The sequence below is a fragment of the Macadamia integrifolia genome, chromosome 4 (genome assembly GCF_013358625.1).
Source record: "Macadamia integrifolia cultivar HAES 741 chromosome 4, SCU_Mint_v3, whole genome shotgun sequence".
Taxonomy (NCBI): Eukaryota; Viridiplantae; Streptophyta; class Magnoliopsida; order Proteales; family Proteaceae; genus Macadamia; species Macadamia integrifolia.
In genome coordinates this window covers 33,748,989-33,765,614 of record NC_056560.1, presented here as the reverse complement: position 1 = coordinate 33,765,614, position 16,626 = coordinate 33,748,989, and the positions used below count along the sequence as shown (strand labels likewise).

Here is a 16,626-nt window from a genome sequence, read left to right as displayed (position 1 = left end):
GTATTGATGACTCGAGGGTGCATTCTAATTATGCTTTGCTTAAATCCAATCAATGGAAAGTTGATTTTATGGGAAGAACCAAGGATGATTTACTTATAGTTGGATGTAGTGAACAAATCTTGGATTGGAAGACAATTATTAAGGATTTAAAATACTTCAATGCTACCCCCGATACTTGGTTGGAGGAAACTTTCTCCAATTTTAATGAGGACAACAGAGTTGGGATAGCTTATGGTGATATGTCTCCACTTCCTCCGGACTATCCAGTTTGAAATGACAATCGAATTGTTGTTCCTAATAACTATGTTCCATGGAATAAACTTCTATCAAATCGTTGGATGACTAGATCTATTGGCCCCAATAGTGATAAAACCTCAGTCACTAATGAATCTTCTTTTTTGAAATATTAGAGGAATTGGAAATAAGCCATCATGTAGGTGTCTAAAATTATTATTTTGTCTTCCAAAATTGATATGGTTGCTATTGCTGAGCCTAAAATTTCCTTCTCGAAATCACAGTCTATCAAGAAGAAAATTGGGATGCATGATTGTACTTCTAATGGTGTGGAGAGTGGAGAGAGAATTTAAATTTTTTTAAAAATATTATATCTAGATTCAGGTTATAGAGGAACATGCTCAATTTATCGCTCTAAATTGCATGGATACGACTGCTAACTGTAATTTTGTTGCTATAATTGCTCATACTTTATGTTCTTTGGTTAGAAGACGATCGTTATGGAAAAAATTAATTAATTTCTCGAGTTTAGTTGCAATCCATGAGCTGCTTGTGGGGACTTTAATTCAATTTTATCCCCATCTGAAAAAGCAAGAGACCTTATTCTCAGTTGATGGAAGAGTTTGAAAAATTTGTGGATGACGTTGCTTTGATTGATGCAGGTTATAATGGTAATGCCTTTACTTGGACTAATAATCAAAGGGGAAATAGTCTTCTGATGGCTCGTTTGGATCGAATTTTTTATAATAATTTTTGGACAGCTTAGTTTCAACTTTCTTCAGTGCATCATCTTGATTGAACATGTTATGACCATACCTCATTAAGGTTGGAGACTTCGTCTTCCGTTGCCCATTGAGTTTTTTCCTTTAAATTTAAGCAAATGTGGATTTTTCACCGTGATTTTAAGAGTTTTGTGAAAGAGGTTTGTGCATCATCTATGACTGGTTTGCCTCTTTCCGTTCTTTGCTCAAAGCTAAAAGCTCTTGTACTAAGCTCGTTTGGAATAAAGATGTGTTTGGAAATATTCATCAAAATGTTAGAAGTACCGAGCATGATGCTAGTCGAGTTAAGGCGGACTATGAATTAAATCCTTTAGATGCTATGATACTTGTTCTTCAGAATGCCCGCAATCACCTCCAGTGTACTCTGTTTCAAGAGAAAATTTTTTACAGCAAAAATCAAGAGTAAAATGGCTTCAAGAGGGGGAAAGGAAAACCAAGTTCTTTTATGCTATGGTTAATGCTACAAGGAAAAAGAGGGGCATTGAACAAATAAAAAATGATGAAGGAGATTGGATTCTTTGTGCAGATGGAGTGTATGCCGAGGCAATACGTTATTTCTCTGATATTTTCGCATTTCAACCTTGTACCCTTGATGGCGATTTGCTCAAGTCTATTCCCACACTTGTCTTCGTAGAGGACAATGTGTATCTCCTTCAGGCTCCAACTATAAAAGAGAATAAAAAGGTTGTCTTCTCTCTATATCGAGATAGTGCACCAGGACCAGAAGGTTTTTCAGGGCAGTTCTTTACTTCTTGCTAGGAAGTCATTAGCCATGATGTGGGGGAGATAGTGTCGGACTTCAAACCTATCAGTCTTTGTAATTTTTCCTATAAAATTATTGCTAAAATTATATCTACAAGATTGGTCACCATTCTCCCCCAATTAATCTTTGAGGAGCAAGGTGCTTTTGTCAAAGGAAGATGTATCTATGATAATATAGCTTTGGTTCAAGAGGTAGTAGGGTCTAAATAGAAAATCTAGAGGGGGCAATGTGGTTTTGAAATTAGATATGGCCAAGGCATACGACCGCATGGAATGGGATTTATTTATGAAGTTCTAGAAAAATTCGAGTTCTCAAGAACATTGATTGGATTGATCAAGAAAACTATAGAAAAATGCTGGTTCTCAGTGGTTATGGAAGGTGGGCCAAAAGGTTATTTTAAATCTACCAGAGGTCTCCATCAGGGTGATCCATTGTCTCCTACTTTATTCATTCTTGCAGAAGAAGTTCTTAGTGGAACGATAAAAAAGATATATGCGGAGGGTTGCAACATATTATCATCTTCCTAGAGGATGCTCAGACATCTCACACAACCTATTTGTCAATGATACTATTACAATTACTAAAGGATTAAACTCTTATTTGAAGCAAATCATGGGATTTATTAGTAGGTATGAAAATGTCTTTGGCCAACTGGTGAATAAAGATAAAAGTTGTTATATTATTAGCTCTAAAGCTTCGAAAACCTGTTAAGAATCGTAGGCGATATTATAGGGTTTGTGAAGAAATCTCTGCCTATAATATACTTGGGAGTGCCTCTCCACATAGGTAAACTAAAAGGTTATTTTTTTGATGATATTCTTGCTAAAATTAGACATAGGGTGGTAGTCTGGAAAAAAAAATTGTTATCCTAAGACAGTAGGCTAGTTCTTCTCAAGCATGTGCTTTCCTCCATGCCAGTTCACATCCTTATGAGTTTGGATATCCCAAAATCGGTTATACAAAGCTAATACAATATTTGTATAGATTTTTTATGGGGCTCTTCTGAATTTGGAAAGCATCATCACTAGGTGTAGTGGCACAAGATTTATAGACCTTTAGATGAGGGAGGGCTTGGAATTCATTTATTAAAGGATTTCAGTATATCTATGCGATTGAAAGATTTATGTTGTATTATTTTAGAAATATCTATTTGGAGTGCCTTATTCAATGCTAATTTTTAAAGAGTAACCATATTGTTTTAGTAGAAGTAAAGTAGTGGGTTTTAAAACTTGGTGAAGGGCTTTGGATCTCAAAGAGTTTATTTTATCAAAATCTAAATGGCTAATTGGTTATAGCGAGGTGAATTTTTTGCTTGATAACTGGTCAGGTAGTGGCTCCCTAATCAACTATATTGATGGGATTGCAAATGTGAATCTTGAAACTCAGGTAAAAGATGTGCTTAATGATGATGGTGTTTGGGACCAAGATGCATTAAATGTTATTGATTTTCCAGAGGTTCGTGATAGTATTCTCAACTCTAACATTATCTTATCAAACAAATTCGATAGATTGGTTTGGACTGCGAGAGCAATGGCTTTTTCTCAACTAAGTCGACATAGAATGAAATCCGACCACACTACCCTCTAGTTCCTTTCTCTAAATGGATATGGAATAAATCAATCCCTCCCAAAGTGAGTTTCTTTGTTTGGCAAATCTTTGATGAGAAAATTCCAACATATGACGTTTTGATGAGTATTGGTATTCCATTGGCTTCCAAATCCTTTTGTTGCAAAGATCATTAGAGGGAAACAACAACTCACGCTTTATTGGTGGGTACGACTGCTTTTAAGGTTTGGGATTTCTTTGGAAGAACAATGGACATTGATGTTATTTGAACTCAGGATCTTAGTAATAGAATTCTTTATTGGCAATCCCTTGCCAATGTCAAAGATATTTGTGAATACATCACTGGTCTATTACCATCATTTATTGTTTGGGAGTTATGACGGAAAAGAAATAACAGAAGACATAATGAAGGCTCCCGTGCTACAACTACCATAATTGAGAGAATCAAAGATTGGATTTGTGAAATCATTTACCCTACTAATTTTTTTAAACCCCTTTCTTTGAGAGATAATCTTATCTTGCAGGTGTTTAAGTTAAACTCACCAATTAGTAAGGTTAAAGGTCAAATTCCTATTTACTGGTGGACTCCCTTTTATTCTGTTAAACTGAATGTGGATGGTGTAAGGAATGAGAATCTAGGTATTAGTGGTGGGGGAGGCATTATTAGAAACAAAAATAGGAATGTTCTGACAGATTTTCTCAATCTTTTTGGGGTGCGTCCAAATTCAGTGGTGGAGATGAAAGCCCTTAAAAATGGCTTGGAATTATGTAAGGAATTGGGAAAGGGTCGATTTTTTTATGGGGGATAAGAAGGTGAAGAATCAAGCTAATCCCCGCCCTGACTAATATAGCTGTTGGGTCTCCCCATCTATCCTAAACTTCCCTCGGTCTTTGGCCTGAGCTGTATAAAGCAGGAGGCTTCTCTGACTTTTATATTAATTCTAACTCCTCCATGATTGTGAGACTTAGCTCCCAAAGATCATGTACCTTGTGGAGCTACTGGTATTGGTTGCAGGAAGTAATTAACCTCTGGGATTCCCTAAGAGCTCATATCTCCTTTTCATTTTAGAAAAACAATTGCACAGCGGATTGATTAGCTAACTTTGCATCTGAATCCACTATAAATTCATTTTTCATCATGATAATTTTCTCCCATCTAATATTAGTTACATCATTTGGGAGGATAAAGTGGGATTACCAATATTTAGAATGTAATATTTCCTTTGTTAGAGGTTTTTCTTTGGGGTTTTGCAAGTGTCAGAGTGATTTGTAGCTCAAGGGTTCCCCTTTTATTTCTTCATTAATTATTTTGTTTCTCTTATTTAATAAAATTTTAGGGGCTTCCCCAAGTCCCAGATAATATTCAGGTTAAAAAATAAATAAAACCTACAAAGTGGGGAGATTTACTTATATATAGAGCCTTATTGGGCATAAAGGTAAATACAATCATGAGGATATCCTCTAGGTTTCTGCCAAAAAAACAAAGGATAGCCTACAAGTAGGAGTTCTTCCACAATAGAAATGAGGGTAGCATAAATCTCATTTAGAAATAGCATGGATACAAGCATTGTCATCCATATTACATAAGAGAAAGAGAAAAACTCAATAGAAGGTAAATTGTTATATCCAAGCCCTGACTTACTTTGTGTTGTTGACCAGATGAGCCACAGAAGGTTAACAGTACCTGTGACTATTGGATAGCAACAGTTTTCTGCTGAGAATGAAGATATGATCCCACATGCAAGTGCTACTCGTATCAAAAGAGCTAGAAAGAGTTCAAGCCACCAAGGAAATCTAGGTAAGCCTTCTGTCATTGAGGGAATTCACCCGAACCTAAGTAGTGAAATGCTCTTAGACATTGCATACAGAGCCATACAAGAACCCATGATCAGCAGTGTCAATACCATGAGAAAATTCCAGCTGAAGTGTCTAGATTTTATTACACCGATTGATAGCCACCAGTGTGTCATCACCAATCGGTGAGCATCCACCGGTGGGGCTATTTTGACATAATCGGTCAATTACCTATGGGGTACGAGTCTTCGCAGGCATGTACTCCAAATCAACTCCAATGGTCTGTAAACTTGTGATAGAGTAGATTAATGCATCAACTCACTTAGAAGTGGCCCACATGTGCCAATTGGAGAATTAACCCTATAAATGAGAAATTAAATTTTTTTACCAAACAGACGTTAGTAAGATGTCTTATTATATAAGATGTTAAATGAGCTCATTTATTTTATTTACAAATTGAAGAGGGAATGAGAAGAAGATAAAGGAGAAGAAGAAAGGAAAGGAAGATAAAGAAGAATTGGGCTGGGGGAGGGGTATACACACTCACATCCTACACAAAGTGGTGAGTGGATGTATCTCTCTCTCCCTATATTTACTTAAAGATATGTAATTGAACTTTACCTACTCAAGCTCTGGTTGATCATCTAAATTAAAGTCCTAATTGAGCAAGAATTTGGGTTAGGGATTTGTTGGAAATCCACCTCATGAGCTAGGATATTGAACCACATAACTGAATTAAGGGATCATAACTAATACCCACTCTTTATGGGTCTTAAATTCCCAAATTGGACCATGGAATTGTCTCTGATGGATCTAATTACAAGACTATAAAATTTTTGATGTTGGGGGATGCAACCCACCAAGAATCAAGTAGCAAAAAGAGGACAGAGAGCTTTGTGACTAGGTTTCTTCCCATCCATGTTTAGCAGTATTCATACTATAGATTGATTGGGTGAGATTAATGCCCTTTTGGTTTGATAATTAGATGTATCGCATGTCTATCTCACTCTTTATACTCTCAGCAATTTAGATCCCTGTATTAAAATTATCCACATGTCAAGTTGTGGAGTTATGCTATAGATCTTGTAGCACAACCCCGCTCTATAAACAAGTCCGATCCTCAGGTTTGGGTGTCCATGTTATTAACCTATAAAAAGGAAGCCAAAAGAAATATTCACACCCTACAACTTTCTCTGCGATTTCAAAATCGTTCTCTTTGGGGTTTCTAAAATGGGAGGGAAAGAGGGAAAGAGGGAAAGAGGGAAAGAGGGAAAGAGGGAAAGAGGGAAGGAGAGAAGATTGATAATTGGGAAGGAGAACAATGAGTCGGGTATGGGTTTTCTCTCCCATGGTCGAGTAGTGTGTATGATTTTGAAGAAGAAAGATGGGCTGATCCTCACAACTGTTGGATTAAAAAGAATGTTAGGTAACAACAACTGACTAGTGCAGTTGGTGAGTTGTGGTGTGCAAAAAACCCATGCTCACTAGGAGGTCTCAAGTTTGAGCTTCATGGTTGTTACCTACTTCCCACCCTACCTATCAAAAAAATAAAAATGCTAGCTGTCAATGAAGCTGGAGCTTCAGCTAGCCGTCGGCCTCTCGAGTTTCTACCAGAGCAGAAGAAGAAATGTTCTTCGCGAGGGTAACGAGCTGCCACTCTATTAGAAACTCGAGAGGCTGACGGCTAGCTGAAGCTCTGGTTTTGTTTTCCATTTTTTTTTTTTTTTTTTTCACTTTCAGTTCTAAGAGTGAGAAGCTGAAGAAGATGGTTTAGGGTAAGACTAGTATTGGGTGCAAGTTCTAAAAAAAAAAAAATCATGGTATTGTCTAAAACCACTTATGGTACAACGGTATTGAGATTTTAAATTTCTACATCACACCTTCCATTGGATCGTGTGGAGGACACATGTCGCAATCCTAGATGAAATTGGACAGGAATTGGAGATGAGCCGAATACCTTGATGATACAGTCAAATAGCCTCTATAGCACAGGCAATCGACGTAGTACTTCTTTTCATTCGTAATTTTTCTTCTTGTTTTTTGTAAAAAAAAATAATAATAATAACTCCTCACGTTTATTATTAATATTCAATTTTTTTTATTTTTTATTTTTTTATTCAAACAAATAAAAGGTAGATTAGATAGTCCTAGAGCTATTACATAATACTTTCAGTTGATACTGTTTTGTAGACAGTACTTCTTTGGCTAGAGTTCTTAAGGTCCTCCATATGCTTAGGATTATTATTATACAAAAGTTTGGGTAAGTGGAGTAGTTCTCTAGCTCTAGACATACTCCTAGCATAGTTCTAGGCCATGAATTAACCATAAAATCATGATCGTTTTGCAGCGCCATCCAATCTCCTTCGCATCACTCCACACCTGGTCTATCTCCATTTGTCTTGCTCGTGCCTTAGTTAGCCCTTGTATCAATCCTAAAGTCTCCGCCTCACCATCCTTTCCTGTCATACAAAAATCAGACTCCATAAGTATGCATTTTCCAAATGAAACAATACTTAGAGCCAATACAGATTTAGTCCCTCCTTTGTCCTTGACACTTGTGATGATAATTCTGCTTGTGTCTATGATGGTGTCTGGTTCCAAAATCACCATTGTTTGCATCCGATTGGAAAGTGGTTTAGGTTCCATCCCGGTCATTCCAACGGCGATCCAGAATTCAATCTGTTTGACCGTTTGGAGTGCACTTGGTTTTTGTTCACCAAAGGTGAGTAGATTCCTGTGCCTCCAAATAAAATAGCTTGTGATCATAAAGATTGAAATGAACCATGATTGATCCTTTTTGGGTAAAAAGCCCAAGTTGAAATAGAACATTACCAATTTCCTAACATCTGATACCAGAATCTTATCTGGTTTGAAACCCAAGGGTCCTGCGGCCTAAACCCACTTGGCAAATTCGCACTCAAAAAGCACATGGTAGACAGTTTCCTGATTGTTATTACAACTGCCACAAGTGATATCCACATCCACCCATTTGGATAAAATGTCCCTAGTGGGTAACCCGTTATTAATGGTTCTCCAAAGGAAAATTTTAAATTTGGGGTGGATTTTGATCTTCCAAAAAAATTTCCACCATTTAGCACATGAGCTAGTACACCTACATCTATGGGGTTGTTAATTGAAAATGGAAAAGGAACTGGCTTTAGGAATCTTGCAGCTAAACCTGTTTTGAAGGTCCCCTCTTTCGATAGAGAACACCACAATTAGTCCCTCTCTCGCAAGCATGAAATCTTTGCAATGATCTCCACAAAGTGGAGTGGTAGTATTGAGTTTAATAAAGCCGTATTCCATTGCCTATTGGTCAGGGTATCACTAATTGTTTCAATAGGAGGGTCCCTCACTTTGAAATATGCCAGATCAAGTGACATGTTGTCCTTCTAGATCCAAGGGTCATCCCAAAAGGCAGTTTCTCCTCCATTACGAATTCTTTTGATTATCATCTTTTTCAACCAATGAATGATTTTACAAATGTTGTTCCAACAAAAAGAACCACGAGCTCTCACTGTTTTGTGGTAAAAAAATGGAACTATTATGGAAGTACTTGGCTTTGAGAATCTTGGTCCAAAGGAAGTTTTCATTTTTTATTAATCTCCATCCTAGTTTAAGGAGAAGGGCCAAATTGTGGATTTCTGAATATCTAATTCCAAGACCTCTTATCTTGGGTTGGCAGATTGTATTCCATCCGATCAAATGGCATTTTCTCTTGTTACTTTGATCTCCATTCCATAAATGTAGGTAAATGGAATCAAGTTTCTTGCACATGATCTTAGGGAGTGCAAACCAGTTAATCGGGTAAGAGGGCATTAAAGCCAAAGTAGATTGTAATAACACCTCTCTCCCAGCAAAGAATAGCACCTTAGATTTCCAAAGGCTGAGTTTCCCTCTAACTCTTTCTAAGAGTTTGGAAAAGGAGGGAGTTTTCGCTCTCTGATGGAAGAGATTAGTACCCAAATAGGTAGAGTTAATGTCAATTTCTTTTATCTCAATCACTTCACACAATTGTGTTTTTGTGGAAGCATCAATGTTGGAGCTGAAGGCTAGCACTTTTTTCAAAGTTTGTTGTTAACCTAGAAAGATTTGAGAATAATTCCAGGATACATTTGATAGTGCTCAAGTCATCTTTATTAGCTCTACAAAAAATGAAACTATCATCTACAAAAAATAAATGGGTGATTTCAAGAGCATACATGGCGACCTTGATTCCTATATAGACATTAAACTAGAGAGAGCTTCCATCACCATAATGAAAAGAAAAGGACTTAGGGGGCATCCTTGACGGATTCCTCTAGAAGCAGTAAAGTGATTGAATCCTGTGCCATTTGATTTAATGGAAAATGTAGTGCTAATGATATTTCTGATCATTTCACACCATTTGTCTCCAAATCCCAAAAAATAAAAAATGGTAAGGAGAAACTCCCACTCAACCTTATCATATGCTTTTGCCATATCTAGTTTGATTGCCATGAAACCTGACTTACCTTTTTTCCTTTTTAGGAAATGGGATATTTCCTGAGCAATGATGATTTTATTTGTGATTTATCTTCAGGGAACGAATGCGGCTTGGTACGGGGAAATGATCTGGTTTAAGATAGGCTTTAGTCTTGTAGCTAACAATTTGGTAATGATCTTGTAAGTAACATTACAAAGACTAATGAGCCTAAAATCTCCCACCGATTGGCCCGTATCATTTTTGCAATCAAGAAGATGAGGGTGTGATTGGTTGAGGGTGGTAGTGAGGAAGAGTGGAAAAAATCTACCACAATTTTAAAAATATCATCCCCTAAAAAATCCCAACACTTCTGGAAAAAAATAGCCTGAAATCCATCAGGTCCACAAACTTTAAACGGTCCGATGGAAAAGACGATATTTATGATTTCTAATAGTTTGGGAGGTGCAGTGATGAGGGATAAGTGATTTGTATCCACGGGGGAAAATAGGCATTCAATAACTAATGGGTCCAGTGAGTTAGATGTGGTGAAAAGTTGGGATAGGAATGATGCAAACTCAGCCGCAATGTCCCCAGGGGTAGTTAATTTTTCCCCACCATCATTGGCAATATATTCAATCTTCCTTTTATGTAAATTTACCTAAGTTACAGAATGGTAAAATTTAGTGGTTCTGTCACCATCCGTGATGTACAAATACCATATTTTCTATTTGGAGAGAATCAGGATACATATTTTCCATTTGGAGAAACTAGGATAAACAATAAAATACCATATTATAAATATGACCAAACGTATCCCAGTTCCATTTTGACAAGATCTTGCTTAAAGACACAAGCTTCCATGTGAGAGAATCACTTCCTAAAGCTTTCCTTTTTTCATAACAAAAAGAAAAAAATTCCGGATGAGCCATCCACGCATGTTGGTAATGAAAGAGTTTTTTTTTTTTCCTGCAGTTGAAAAAACAATTGGGTTGTGGTCGGAACCAATTGAGGCCAATTTAGAGACCGATGGATTTGAGCACGGAGTGATCTAGTCCAGATTGGCATACACTCTATCAAGACACACTTTTTGCTTATTAGACCAAGTAAACGGGTTATCATGGGGCCTAATACTTTGGAGGTTATAGCGGGAGAATAGATTTTCCAACAAGGTGACCGATCCTATAGGTTTAAATGGTTTGTCCCCAAATTTTTGGTCCGATGAGGTGATTTCAATCATTACAAGAGGAAGGTTGAACTCACTTAGTTGGTCACTCAACAAAGGCCAAAAATCAACTCTTTGGTTCAGATGAGACGGGGCATACAAAGTACTAACATATCAGAGCCCAGTTGAATGGCATGTCTGGGGTTGGGTTAAAAACATAAATTAAAAAACATGAGCCAGTAAAGGAAGATTTTACTGAGATTATTTAATATTTAATTATTCTATATTCTTTCTCTGATCAAGAGGAAATTAAAGTGACCTCCCCTGGTTATTCTAACAATATCATGACCATGGTTTAAAGTATCGATATGTATCGTATCGTATCGATTAATACGTATCTATATTGATTCTTATCGATACGATACTTATCGATACGATACATGAAATTTTTAAAACCCTTTTGTATCGATATGTATCTTACGATACACACTGATACGCACCGATACACCACCGATATGCACCGATACTCACTGATACGTATCGATACTCTATGAAAAATTCAAAATTGAAGTGAAATGTACGTTTCTGTATGTATCGGTACGTATCGGTATGTATTGATACGTATCGGTGTGTATCGGTATGTATCGATCGATACACACCGATACGTACCGATACGATCATAAAATGGCCAAAATGGGTAATTTTTTAGAAAAACACAATTTTTTGAGGTGTTTTTGTTCCAAAGTTGCTGCCAACAATTTTTCTCTCTGACTAAAGTGGAAATCAAGTTTGGGAACAAGGATTTTACATTTGTGGGACAATTACAAACCTTGGATTCTTAGTGCGATACTCTCAATTTACTGTTTATGCATAATACATGTCATATATAATTTTTTTTATACAAAAGTGTATAAAAAAGTGTTTCCTATCCATTTATGTGTGTATCTTTAGCGTATCTTAGCGTATCTCTGATACGATACGATACCCTCCGATACGTACCGATACTTTAATCCTTGATCATGACACCCCATCCTAGAAAATTGTAACCGTGCCATTTTCAGAATAACAGCATTAAATCACAACAACTTAAAACATGAAAATACCATTTTAACCTTACCAATATCTGTGTAACACTTTCATACCTCACTTTCCGTAGTTTGAAGACCTGCAAATTGTCCGCCACCTAGAATGAAGATTTGATCTTCTCCTTCGCTGGCGACCTGAACGGTGGCAACTTGAACGACCTGTGCAACAGCGAATTTTAAGCTATTATTTGGCACTCCTGCACCCTTTTTTTCTCTTTCTCGTTTTTATTTTCTCTCTTTCCATACTAGGGTTTCACTTTTATTATTAGCCTTTTCTTGGTTTGGTTTTTTCGAGCTTGAATGAGAAAGAAACGTACCTTCCATTTTCATCCACTTCAGCTTCCTGATCAGCTGAGCTGAGAGGTAGGGTTGGGATTTCACTCTGCTACGAATCCATTCACGTCAACGTTAACCTACGGATCCATTTCCGATTCGGATTGAAATCAAATCCGAATGGGCGGCACTGATTCCGATTATTCAAACCTTGAGTAGGAGAAAGACTAACAAATTGATCCGCCAAAGTAATTAATGGGACTAGCGGTGTGTAATGGATTTTTAGCCATTAAATGCATTCGTATCGCTACTCCTTTCTTTCCATCTCCACTGCACCTTCTCTTTCCCATTTTTCCTCCACCTCCACTGAACCCTCTTTCGGTCTCTCACTCTAGTTACAACGAATTTGATATTACAACTCCATTCTCTCCATTACTTCTACATGCAACCTCTCTTTTCCCTCTTACTTCCACCTCCATTGAACCCTTTTTCAATCCCTCTCCATTGTATTCATCATAGTTCTAATTTTTTTTTCCCATTATACTTGCCTTACCTGTACCGTGAATTGCTAAACGGTTTAACGGGGACCTGGGCAACGATGATCTGGGCAGCGGCTACTTTGAATCTCAGAGGAGAAAGTGAGATTGAACACAGCAGAATCGTAACTTGAAGGAGAAAGTGAGATTGAACACAGCAGAATCGTAACTTGAAGGGGGTTTATGAGTTCATCGTATTGAGTTGGGGGTAACTATGAGCACTTCAGCGTAGGTCGTTTCTTCGAATTAAGTTGTAGGTTCCACCATGAATCGAGTTGCTAGTCATTCGTCGAACCAAGTTGCAGATCCATCATTCTTCGATGAAGAGAACATAAGACGTTTCACAAATTAGGGGAAGTAATGGGGATAAGGGTAGATTTGTAAGTTCACAACTGATAAGGGTAATTTGGCCATTTTAAAAATAGCAAACTAAATAGTTCATCACTTAACCTTTAACCAATAATAGAGTGTACTAATATGTAATACTTTTTTCGGATGATGGTGTCATGATATTGTCAGAATCTTCAGAAAGATCATTGTAACTTTCTCTTTTTTCAATCATTCTTCTAAGGGATATCTATATTCATCTTCCCTTGCATTTTCCTTTATTAGATCTTTTGTCATTGAGTTTCATTTATTACATTTAAACCCATAAAACCTAACACCATGAGCCTAATGTTAATTTTGAATTTGAAAAAATAAAATTACCCTAATCATATCAACCTACTTTTAAATTTCTATTATATCCCTTCTTAATTTAAAACCCTTAAAATCCTGCTCAGCCGAAAGTCAAGAGAAGGAACTTACCTTGTCCAGCGAAGTGAAGGGAAATCTGCATTTTCTGGCGAATGAAGGGAAATCTGCATTTTCCCATGAATGAAGGGAATGCATTTTCCGGTGAAGTGAAATGAAGTCTCCGGTGAAGGTCAGTTTTCTAGGGATCTATACCAATTTCTGAGAATTTAGGGCACCACCAAATTTCTTCAGATCAGCAGAATACACACCCATCAGTAGATTAGTATAGATACCTAATTGGGGAATCAAACATTTCAATATTCTCTGCAAATGAAGGAAGCCACCTAATTTTTCTAGCTTAGAAGTTCACTATCAAGAGAGAAAATCACTCTGCAACTAGTTCGGACTCCACAACTGAACCTGAAATACCTGAAAAAATCCTTTAAAAAATGTAAGCTAGATATCATAGGGTTCTTTCTTACATCTTGATTCTTGGATTTTAATCTTCTTGAATATCGATCTGCTCTAGTGTTTCTAAATCAGAATTTTTATTGGGTTTCTTCCCTTTTTTTTTCAAGAACATAAGAGATGCAAGTGCAAGTGAAGCAGAATCGCTTAGTTTCAAAAATGTAAGCTAGATATCATAGGGTTCTTTCTTACATCATGATTCTTGGATTTTAATCTTCTTGAATATCGATCTGCTCTAGTTTTTCTGAATCAGAATTTTTGTTGGGTTTCTTCCTTCTTTTTTTTTTCAAGAACATAAAGAGATGCAAATGCAAGTGAAGCAGAATCGCTTAGTTTCTCAATTTTCCTATCCTGCTTCTGATTCTTGAGTTCCAAATCAAAATGAAAACTAAATGGAACAAAATACTAAAGTTCCTTCAATTTGTTTAGGGATTTCAGATCTGAAAAAGTTCCAGAACCTCTTCCTTAGTCTCTTCCTTAGTCTCCTACAGGGATTCAACTTAACAATGGGCCAAAATCCAACCGAGGGAATTGGTATCTCTGGTTTTGCAAGAACCTTCGCTGGTTTGGAGATAGGCCGCCTGAGAGTTGAGAAGAAGCAGTCACCGGAGAAGACAGTCATTGGTAAGTTGAACTCAATAAGGGAAAAATCGGTATTAAATGAAAAATAGATCCACTTAATGGACTGACCCTCAAAGTGTTAGTTTTCGTGGATTTAAATATAATAAATAAAACTCAAGGGGGAGGATATATTAAAGGCAAACGCGAAGAGAGGGGGATGTAAATTTCTCTTCTTCCAATGAACACTTTTCCCCCCACTCCACTCCCTGCAACCCGATCATTATAGTGGTAGATTGTCAAGAGGGTAGTGTTTGATGTTCTACCATTGTTGCTTCAATTCTATAATGTAAACAATTGCTCCCAAGTATTTTATTTTTCAATATTTTGTCATAATGGTAGATTGTCGAGAGGGTGGTGATTGATATTTCACCATCGTTGCTTCAATTTTATTGAAATTTAAACGATGGCTCTAACCCAATGGGGTAGCGTAGTTGCTCTTGGCACGAGCCATAAACTCCGACGTCCAAAGTTCGACTCCCACTAGGCACACCTTGGGTCTCTCACACCGGGGTGTTTAGTACTCTTCACTACTTTCAATGAAAGTTGAATGGTTTTTATTAGTATTTTATTTTTAATAGTTTGTCGTGGATTATGGGAAGGAATAGAAAAAGGAGGAGATGAAGGACCGAAAAAAGAAAAAGGAGAACGAAATAACGAAACAATTTTCTATAAAAAAAAAAAAGGAAGAAAACATACCGAAAATATAGGAATTGGTGGAATCATAGTTGCCAAGGCGACGACTTGGCATCCAGGCAGTTTGCCTGGGGCCTAAGCGACAGTCACTTTATTGCACTATATATCGCCTTAAGTTTTTTTATATTTGTTATTTCATTACTTAAGATTTTATTCATAAATAAGTAAAGAACCCCTATTCGAATCCAATAAATATAGTTTAAAAATCAAATTTCAAAAGCATAAAAGGTCAACCCCCAGTCCAAGAACAAAAACTGGATTTTGGTTATAAAGGCAATCTTCAAATTTTAAATGCTGAGATTTCTTTCAATCATGAAAATTTTATAAATCCTATTATGTTACAAAATTTATAAAAACCAAAAGTTCGGCAAAATAATTTTTTGTTTTCATATCTATAGAATTATTTTCATTTAAGAGATTTTAACAACATTCGTGCACTTTAAAATAAATTTGATCAGAGCATTATTTTGTCATTCCAACTCAGATTTAAGTAATCTTAGGCTTGTTAAAAAGTTAGTTTATGTTATAAGTAATACAAAAAGTCTCATGTAAAAATAAAATTATTTGACCAATCAAACTTATTATAGAACAAAAGAATTTATCTAAATGTTGATTTTTTATGATTTAATGTGACTTAATATTGATTTTTTTATCATTTGATGTGGCTAAAGATTGATTTTTAATGACTTGATGTAGGTTAATATTGATTTTTTATGATAGTAAGTATATGCAGCTTACTAGATAATATTAGAATGTAGAGAAAATAAAAATAACACTTGGTTACCTTGTTCACCTTAAGGTGGGACCTTCTCGCCTAAGCCCTTAGACAACCCTCCAACGCCTTGGTTTGCTTTAGTTCCGTGACAACTATGGGTAGGATTGATTAAAATTCGAAATCATAAGAATGAGAAGTATACGATTTTTCTCCTTATACATGTCCACAAAATAGCTTAAGTTAAGCTACAGTCTCACTTCACGTAAATGAAGATTCACTGGACTCACAAAGAGATGCAGTGGCTGAAAGGTTCAACGAATGAGATTTTTTCTCTTTAATCAAACAGTCTAGTGTTTGGGTGTGTGGGAGATTCTGTTTTACCCTATAGGTTTAGAAAACACTTTTCCATAAGAATTATATTAAAATTACAAAGAAAAACTAATAAGGGACAAAGGTTTCTATCCAAAAGTGGCTATTGTGCACACGTTGTTGTGGCAAGAAGTCGTATTGGGCTACTTTTCATGGAAGAACAAACACAAGAGAGTGAGTGTCGGATTGATCCGACAAAGACTCTTAGATGCTTAAGTTAGATCTCTCTGTAAAATGAAATTCCAGTAAGAATGGAAAGGTGTCATTCCCTCAGAGGGGGTTTACCTATAAATACACGAGGAAAGAAGGCAACAAAGAGTCCCGTTTTGGTTGGTCTCCTAGTCCTGATAGGAGTTCGATCATGGCAAGGGTTATATTAATAGAGT

The 16,626-nt window shown here is 36.5% G+C and overlaps 1 long non-coding RNA gene across 1 annotated transcript; it reads left to right on the top strand.

Annotated features, from left to right (window-relative positions):
• The first annotated feature begins 13,422 nt into the window (after positions 1–13,422).
• On the top strand, positions 13,423–14,767 carry LOC122075107. Its single transcript, XR_006139186.1, has 2 exons — positions 13,423–13,564; positions 14,272–14,767. It is a non-coding gene; the product is annotated as an uncharacterized LOC122075107 (long non-coding RNA).
• Positions 14,768–16,626: the final 1,859 nt, after the last annotated feature.